We start from the raw sequence: 9,554 nt of genomic DNA on the forward strand, positions 1-9,554 counted from the left end.
GTCATACGTCGAGAACATTATTACATGGACCTCCCCCCACAAGACCAAAGCTAGCCTGATTGCCGTCATCCACCGAGCTCTCTCCGGTGCTTGTAGAAAACGCATGCTCCTAATCCTGGACCTGTATCGAGGCGGTGATTGGGACTGAAGGTAGCTACATTAAATAGATGCCAGCTCTACTACATAATCTGAATTGATATACGCTGTGGGGTTGTTTTCTTTAGGGCGACACTTTTACCGTTCCACCTTGTATATATATATATATATATATATATATATATATATATATATATATATATATTCACTAGCAAAAGTACCCGTCGTTCAATAACAGCCTACAGAAAATGGACTCTGATTTATGAAAGTATGATAGGTTACGAAAAGGAAGGGTTGTAAAGAGATAGCTTCGAATTTGGGGGTATCAAAACCAAAGCAAAATATGATGAAAGTAAAAATAAAATAGATAAACCCCACAATTTATTATGCCATACCTATTCACACTGAAACACTTATCACAATATTTTGTTGATCTATATTAAAAAACCTTGTTAAACTTTGTGACATATTTCCATTCTATGGAGGTTAGGCGCGAACGAGCACCCCATAATTTTTATTATACTATATTTCTTCAAACTGAAACATAATTATCAAAGTATACTTACGCTGACAGATATGAAAAGTCTTTATTGAAGTTTGTGCCTATTTCCATTGTATGGAGGCCAGGCGCGAACGCAGACCATCCCTATTTAAGTTAAAAATACTTATCAAAGTATTCTTATGTACATCTATATCAAAAACACTTGTAAACGTTTTTTTTATAATTTTTAATTTTTTTATTTCCATACTTTGTGGACCAGACGCGACCGCAGACCCCACAATTTTAATTAACCACTGTTCTGCCAGATCAAACATACTCATTCCTGTATATATATATATATATATATATATATATATATATATATATATATATATATATAAAGCTGTGTGTGTGTGTGTGTGTGTGTGTGTGGTCACGAATAGGCTCCTATATGGTTGACTATTTTTAAAAACTGATTACATATAATGATAGAAGGTGTATCGAGACACAGGAATGGGTATGTTTGATCGAAACATTAGTATGTTGCGATGATGTGAATTTGTTTATATTAATAAAAATATATCTTGTTCTTTTTTTAGCCCTCTTAATAGCCTCATTAGTTATCACTCTTGAATACCTTTAACCTAGGGTATATACATACATACATACATACATGATGACGTGCTGATTGCAACGTCTTGTCAGACGAGTACCACTCTCTCAGACACTGAGCCCAAAAATGACTTCCATCGCCACAGGACCATTTTAATAGATAAATGCCTGAGGAAGTATCTGTACACAGATAATGTTACAGAGTCTTAGCTTTGTACGATAGCTAAGTCTCTCTCTCGGGTCAAAACGTTGATATCAAGCAACAAGCAAGAGCAAGATAGCCAGCAACAAGTTAAACTGCAGACCAGCTTAATGTGGATAGTGGTCTCCCGCTTTCTGTTTTTTTTTAATCAGAGATTTGCTTCTCCTAGAAAGGTTTCCTTCACCACGGCTTACGGCAGCTCTCTCCACACCAACACACACATACATACACACAAACACACACGGTGCTAGTTGGCTGTTGACCCCGAAAAAGGGTTCATTCATTCATGCATACATACATACATACATACATACATACATACATAAGTATGTATGTATGTATGTATGTATGTATGTAGTCTTTAAATCATTTTCAGTTGGACTGTGTTCTCGTCGGTTCGTACGTTGATTTGTTTGGAAAATTATGTGCGAGTTTGTTTATATTATTGTCATGTGCTGCAGAAGAATGAGTCTAAAACAAACTTTATTTAAAAAAAAAAAAACGAAAAGGAAAAATCCAAAAGGGACAAAAACGTTCCAGTCGCTGATCACTTACTATTTATGACTTTTCGACTATTTATTCATGTGTATTTTGCATGTATATGTGTTTGTACATATGTATATGCATGTGTGTGTATATGCGTATATGTGCGCCTCTACGTGATTATGTTTGTATGTGTGTGCACATGCATACGTATGTTGGCGTACATCTGTATGTACGCATGTGTTTATTTCCATGTGTATGCGGGGTGGAGGGGGCCCCCGTAAGCCGTGGTGAAGGCAACCCCTCTAGGAGAAGCAAATCTCTGAGTTAAAAAACATAAAGCGGGAGACCAGTACCCGCATTAAGCTGGTCTGCAGTTTGACTTGTTGCTGGCTATCTTGCTCTTGCTTGTTGCTGGATGTCAGCATTTTGAATCGAGAGAGAGATTTAGATGTCGTACAAAGCTAAAACTCTGTAACATCATCATGTATAGATACTCCCTCAGGCATTTGTCTATAAAAAATGGTCCTATTGCTATGGAAAAGTTGTGACGCGTGTAGGTCTGAAATGCTGGAAGCATGTAATAATTGATCTGCCATCATTATATGTACCTATGTATAGGTGTATGTATGTTTATGTACATGTGTATGCATATGTGTGTATATCTATGTGTATATGTATGTATATATGTATGTGTATATATGTTTGTGTGTGTATGTATGTGGACATATGCATGTATGTGCATGTATATGTGTATTTATGCATGTGTGTATGTATGTAGATGTATGCATGTGTATGTATGCATATATATGTGTATATATGTATGAGCATATATGTATATGTGTATAAGTGCATATTTATGTACGTGTATGCATATGTAGGTAAGTGTATGTATATATGTATGTGCATATGTGTACGTATGGATATATGTATGTATATGTGTGTATGTATTTGTATATGTGTATGTATGTATATCTGTATATATGCATGTGTGTCTGTATACGTATGTATGTGTATTATTCATGGTGTATGTATATATGTGTGTATGTTTACATATATGTATGTGTGTATGTGTAGATATGTATATTTGCGTTTATATATATATATATATATATATATATATATATATATGTATGCATGCCAATGACCGTCTTGTGTATGTTTATGTATGTATAAGTATGTCTATGTATGCATATATGTAATGTGTATGTATGTGTGCATATATGAGGGTTACTTGTATGTGTGTATGTGTATGCATGTGTATATATGTATGCATACGTGCATGTATATATATGTATATATACCAGTGACCGTCGTCAGTGTTATGTCTGCTTGTGCGTGTGAATTTTGCCGGCAGGACTAAAGTCATTTTCGGCTCATGGACTTTCAGTACCTGAGGGAGTGGCACTCCTCTGATAAGACGTTGCAATCATCATATATCATCATGTATGTATGTATAAATATATACTAAAACACCGCCCAGTATTGCTTGGTCGTAAAATATACTTTAATATTATATTTTAACTCATGTAAATTTCATATTTATTATTATAGGGCCAATTCTCTGTTGATTATTGTATTGTACCCACATATGCCCAAAAGTCACTGAAGTGTTGAAAATCGTTGTCATTTTACCATTGATTATTTTTTCTTCTCTTTTTCAGATATTTTACAGATAATATTTTGGAAGTTAATCGTGGATAAGTATAGCATTGAACAACGGCACATACGACGAGGGACACCATTGAGCAACTCAGGCAATGCTTTAGCGACAATATTATTTCTCGCTATGGCAATGTCAAATGGCCACCACGTTCCCCAGACTTAACTAGCCCCGACTTTTTCTTATAGGGATACCTTAAAGAAAGAGTCTATGTTAAAAAAACCCAAACTCTGTAAGAATTGAAGGAAAATATCAGGAACGAAATAAGGGACAAAAAAAAAAAAAACGGAATACAAACAAAAAAACAAAGAAACAAAAAACCGGAAACACACGGCAGTGAGTATAACTTAATAAGCTTATTATTTGTAAATATTTTTGTTAAAATAGGGTTTCTATTTTACGAAGCAATTAAGCAAAATAGCGTATATATATTTTTTTTTAATTAAGCAAAATAGCGTATATATATATTTTTTTTAATGAAATAAACGCACAATGTGGTGGATTTAATTTTACCAGTAAATAATTTGTGTAAAGACATTGTTGTTTCTTAATATCATTTTTATTATTTCTTTTAAATGGCTGACTTGTTTAGTAATTCGATATAAAACAAACTGTCTTCTCCATCGAGCGAGGATGGAAAAAATACTGCACTTTACTCCTCGAAAAAAAAAAATGTTTTGGATCCGATTCAGGACAAATGTGGTTTAGTTGTTTTATTGTTTGTAACATCATCGTGCATTATTTTTGTTTATTTGTTGATTTACTTGCATCTAATCAAAGTGACACAATAAATATGAAAGAATCCGTTCTATATGACGTGATGTATCATCATCACTGCTAGCTACAAGGAAGATAGAGACAGATAGACAAATAGATAGATAGAATAGATAGATAAAGAGAGAGAGAGAGAGAGAGAGAGAGAGAGAGAGAGAGAGGTGTAATGTTGTGACCCTTTGGCTGTGATCATAGCGTAGTATATGTATTAACTGTGGCAAACATGGCCAAGGGTCAAAACATTATTATTATTATTATTATTATTATTATTATTATTATTATTATTATTATTAATAATAATAATAATAATAATAATAATAATAATAATAATAATAATAATAATAATTGATTCCAGGACGGCGGGTCACTGGATCGATTATTAAGATGAAAAGAATAAGCAATCAGATTGGGAAAAAGTGATTGACAGCTCGAATAATAATACTGCTACAAAAGGAATGCGAAAATAGAAAATAGATGTAAACATGATTTTGGTTTGCATAAACAAGTAACTAGATTGAGGTTACATCAGCTGTTGATCTGAGGCACGTAATGAGATGGGGAGGTTCTAGTCAGTCATTATCTGGACATCAGAAAGAACGGACGACTCAAAAGGGGGAGCTGGTCTCTCCATGACGCAGGGAGCGGCGTCATCTCAGGCAGCCAAGATGTAAAAACGTTGTAATCTTTAAAGATACCAGCTGAAATAATGAAAATAAATGTTGGTAAATAATATTCAGGTATGTGTTGTGTTATTTACATCTGTTAAAAAGAACTGTTTATCTACAACTGTTTTGATACGTCCACGTCAATCGTTTCCTGTTAGAACTGTTGCATAAATGTTAAAATATACACACTAGACGATCAACTAAATGATACGACGTATATATATGCACGCATTTACATGTACATGAATATACAGATAAAATATAAAACCCAACTATTCAACATGTACGTCGTTATAGAACGTATTCATATTCATGCACACGTTACACAACAGGCTCCATTTTAGAGCCCCATAATATAACATACCCCTTTTTTGTGCCGTATATAACAGAGAGAGAGAGAGAGAGAGAGAAAGAGAGAGAGAGAGAGAGAGGGGAGATAAAGAGAGGGAAGTGAGATTTGAATTTATTACTCTAGATTATCATCTCAATTATATTCAGCGATAATGCAACACTCTTCGAGAAACGAATAGAGCACTCTACGGCAGTTTACATTGTTTATAAAACAGGAACATTTCAGTTGTGACGATGGCGCAGAGGATAGAAGCCCCAACTCTAAAAATATTGACAGTCACATTTTAATCTCAGCTTGAAACACCTGTCTGTCTAGCCACACTGAAAAGCTGTGATACAGCGAAACAAGGATGTTTAACGTCTCAAATCTCCACACCTATACCTTAAATACTTTAGAATAATCGTTATGTAAATTACTAGATACTGGATCGTAAGCATCGGACCAAATCACAAACTTATAATCTGGGTATTATATGACCTTATATGTTTTGTGTAAAGCAATAGTGAAGCGAGTTCAATTCTCACTGGGCGTTCCGATATTATAGCCTTGTAAATAATCTATTGTTGTCAGGTTGGCTCTACGTGCTATTGCAACATGAAAACATATACTATCTGTTTCATGGTCGAGTAAGCACCGACTAAACCAAATTCACACTGGGTTTGCTGAGCGAAGAAAAGAGTGCTTGGCTCACTCCCTGAAGTTATATATAAAAAAAAAAAAAAAAAAAAAATAATAAAAAAACGGAAGAGGTCTACTGTGAACCGATGTCTAAATTAGGTCTGTAGCATGGTGGCGCTTCTCTGAATAAATAAGTCCTAGCATGAGAAGTAGTACTATATCTAACAGAAGTACAGAGTGCTTGAAACAAATTTGAGACTTTATGGAAAGAAAAGATTACACATTTTTTTTATTAGGGAGTCAGTGCTTATCAAGGCTCATAGGCCATTTGAGAACAAGGGTTAATAAGTCCCAGGTGAGACAACGCCATGATGATTAGTAATGGTGGAAATGGGTGTAGAAATCGATTATTTAAGAGGGCGGCTACACGGGAACTTGTTTATATTGGACTTTAAAACGACTATGTTAGTCAGCCGGGAAGCAGCCCCACGGTATTGTGTTTCACATATGATCAGTTTTAGGAAATAAGTTTTCTCATGAGATTTTCGTTTACTTTCAGGCACAGATAAATTATAAAAGCCATAACGTATCAAGGCCCAAAGACCACTCGAGGATAAGTGTTAATGAGTGTTAGGTAGGCGATGAGGCAACAAATTGATAATAGGTAATGGTGGTGGCTGAATCCGATTGTATAAGAGGACAGCTCAACGCAAATTTGTGTACATTAGACTTGAAAACAACAATGTTTTAGTCAATTAAAAAGCAGTTCAGCGGCATTTGTTTATAATAAAAAGTGCAAAGTGCCTCTTAAAAAAAAATTTGCCAAACACAGATTAGCCGAAGAAACCGACATAAGCCGCCACAATTGTATCCGGGCGGAATATGAACCTGAAGTCTGCAGTCCTCACGATTCATTCGGAAGATGCCCGAATACCAATTAGATCCTGTCAATCAGCTCGTTCTTTATATTATGGGCGGTAGATTTCGTATTTTTTTCAGCTGTGTTCCACGCATGATAGTCCATGTAGTTTCAATCAGGTGAGCTGAATTCCAGAAGTTGAAACTGGTAAAGTTGTTATACAAACACTTGGGATCCAGTCAAAGCGCCACCTATGATACTTCCTATAAGTCGATGCTTCCAGGTCTCCGCCGCAATTCTCTCGCTAACATCTCACGGTCTTCAATGTCAATCATGGCGTACTGCCTTTTCAGTTTTTTTTCCTGCCCTGAAGAACTGCCTTTTCTTCAGGGCAGTGGTAGAGTCTGTCCTTGTTTACGATGCTACAACCTGGACACTCACCAAAAGATTGGAAAGAAAACTAGACGGCACATACACCCGTATGCTAAGAACAATATTAAATATATCTTGGCAAAATCATCCCACGAAGCAGCAACTTTATGGCAATCTACCTGCCATATTTAATACCATCAGAGAAAGACGCCCACGATTTGCCGGTCATTGCCTGAGGAGCAAGCATGAATTGGTGAGTGATGTATTGTTATGGACTCCACGACACGGACGCGCAAGCAGAGGACGACCTAGATCCACGTACATCCAACAAATAGCACACGACGCCAACTGTGAACCTGAAGATCTGAGGCAACTGATGGACAACAGGAAACTCTGGAGAGGAAGAGTCACATTGGTCCGGGCAAGGAGCCCGTGATGATGATGATGATGATGGAGTACTGATTTACTGCTAAGATGTCCTTGTTTTCATGAAGCAGGCTACATCTTCCAAAATTTTGCTGCTTTCCAGTCTTTCATGACGTCCAGCTCTCAAATCCGCCAATCAGCAGCAGTTACTCGTTTCTTTTTTATCGCTATTAAATAATTCAAATCATTCTGAAAAAAAAAAAAATCAAAACATTATCAAATTTATCTCTAACACCTTGTATATGGGATAATTACGAAATTACTTTTAAATCGCTCTGAGTCGTTCGACGTCAGCTATGTAACTCTCTCTCTCTCTCTCTCTCTCTCTCTCTCTGACACGTGAAATTCAAAAGTAAAAGATGTAGTTCTGATGTAGTCGCTTTGAGAAAATGTGACCATGCGTTCTTAGAGGATATATATTTTTACATATTCCATCGACACTCCCTATTGTATCAATTCTTTACTCGCACCAATATATCAGACATAATCTCTCTTAGCTCGTAGCAATTAGTAGAAACCAAACACATGCAACAAACTCTCTAATTCATTTATTCAAACACATGTACAGCATCTCTCGTACATCCCACACTATATAAATACAGTTATTGTTAAACACGTCTCACCATTTCATCTTCGTATTATTATTAAAAAAAAATTTTTTTTTCAGTTATTGTGACAATCCGAAATCCTCTGCCACTCTCTCTAATTATTGCCATTCAGATTAAAAACGGAAGTATTTTCTTCGTTTAACACACACACACACACACACACACACATTATTAATAGTAGTAGTGATGTGGACCCAAATTTTTGGACCACGAAAGGAAAACACGGAACACGGATTAGGTGCCAGAAAGATAGATGAACAAAAGGTTACAAATATAAGATAAAGTGTAAGCGGGGCTTACTAACCGATGGTGTCTCATGCGCTGCGCACTACTAGTACTCCTTCTGATTCTAAGGTATTGTGATACTCCCCGTCTGAGAGTATTATTTCACGTCGTAATATGGTAATGGAAGAGCTCATGTAAGTTTCGGTCTCACAACAAGTAGTATTTTATGTATCTACATACAATTTTATATAAGTATTTTAGTATTTACTTCGACAGTGCGCAATACGTAAGTAGAACAAGATAGTAAGTTTAGAAAATATATATGTCAATTAAGCTACAAAGAATTTTCCGCGTTTCATCATCGTGAAGATTCTAGAGGCTACTATATTTTCAAAACGTACTATATATATATATATATATATATATATATACAGTCACCCACATGCAGTGCTGTTTCACAGCTCATCAGTGCGGCTAGACAGGCAGGATATATATATATATATATATATATATATATATGTGTGTGTGTGTGTGTGGTTTCCTTCAGTCTTGAAAGACTATGAATACCAACTGTAAGAGTGCCTGCGCGTGAATTCTTTTGTGGCAAGAGTTGCGCAAACCCAACCACACCTCTCCTGAGTCGACATTGTTGAATACCAGTGGCAAGTGGAGGTTCAGGGCGACTGGAAACAATGCCGAGATAAGCGGAAAGCACATACAGCGCTTGCAATTCCTAAATGGTCACCCATCTGGTACTAGCCAGGCTCAACGTTGCTTTACTTCGGTGATCGGACGAGAACCGGTGTGTCAACGCGATTATGCCGTATGTATATATATATATATATATATATATATATATATATATATATATATATATATATATATATATATATATATATATATATATATATATATATATATATATATATATATCATATTTTGAACAAATAATATTTTCGGTCGTTGTTTACTAAAGTTTGTTTTAAAAATTGAAAAGATGATTCCTACGACGCCATTTATTTTCCGTATCGAATTGCTCGTCTTTGAAATTCTCTTCCTACCCCTCTATTTTCTCGACTGTACTGGCATACAGAAATTTAAATGCAACGTGAATAAGA

The 9,554-nt window shown here is 35.6% G+C and overlaps 1 pseudogene; it reads right to left on the bottom strand.

Annotated features, from left to right (window-relative positions):
* Positions 1 to 9,148: 9,148 nt before the first annotated feature.
* LOC145288507 (5S ribosomal RNA) lies at positions 9,149 to 9,265 on the bottom strand (annotated as a pseudogene).
* Between the last annotated feature and the right edge of the window lie 289 nt (positions 9,266 to 9,554).

The sequence above is a fragment of the Euprymna scolopes genome, chromosome 11 (genome assembly GCF_053919585.1).
Source record: "Euprymna scolopes isolate OS-2025 chromosome 11, ASM5391958v1, whole genome shotgun sequence".
Taxonomy (NCBI): Eukaryota; Metazoa; Mollusca; class Cephalopoda; order Sepiida; family Sepiolidae; genus Euprymna; species Euprymna scolopes.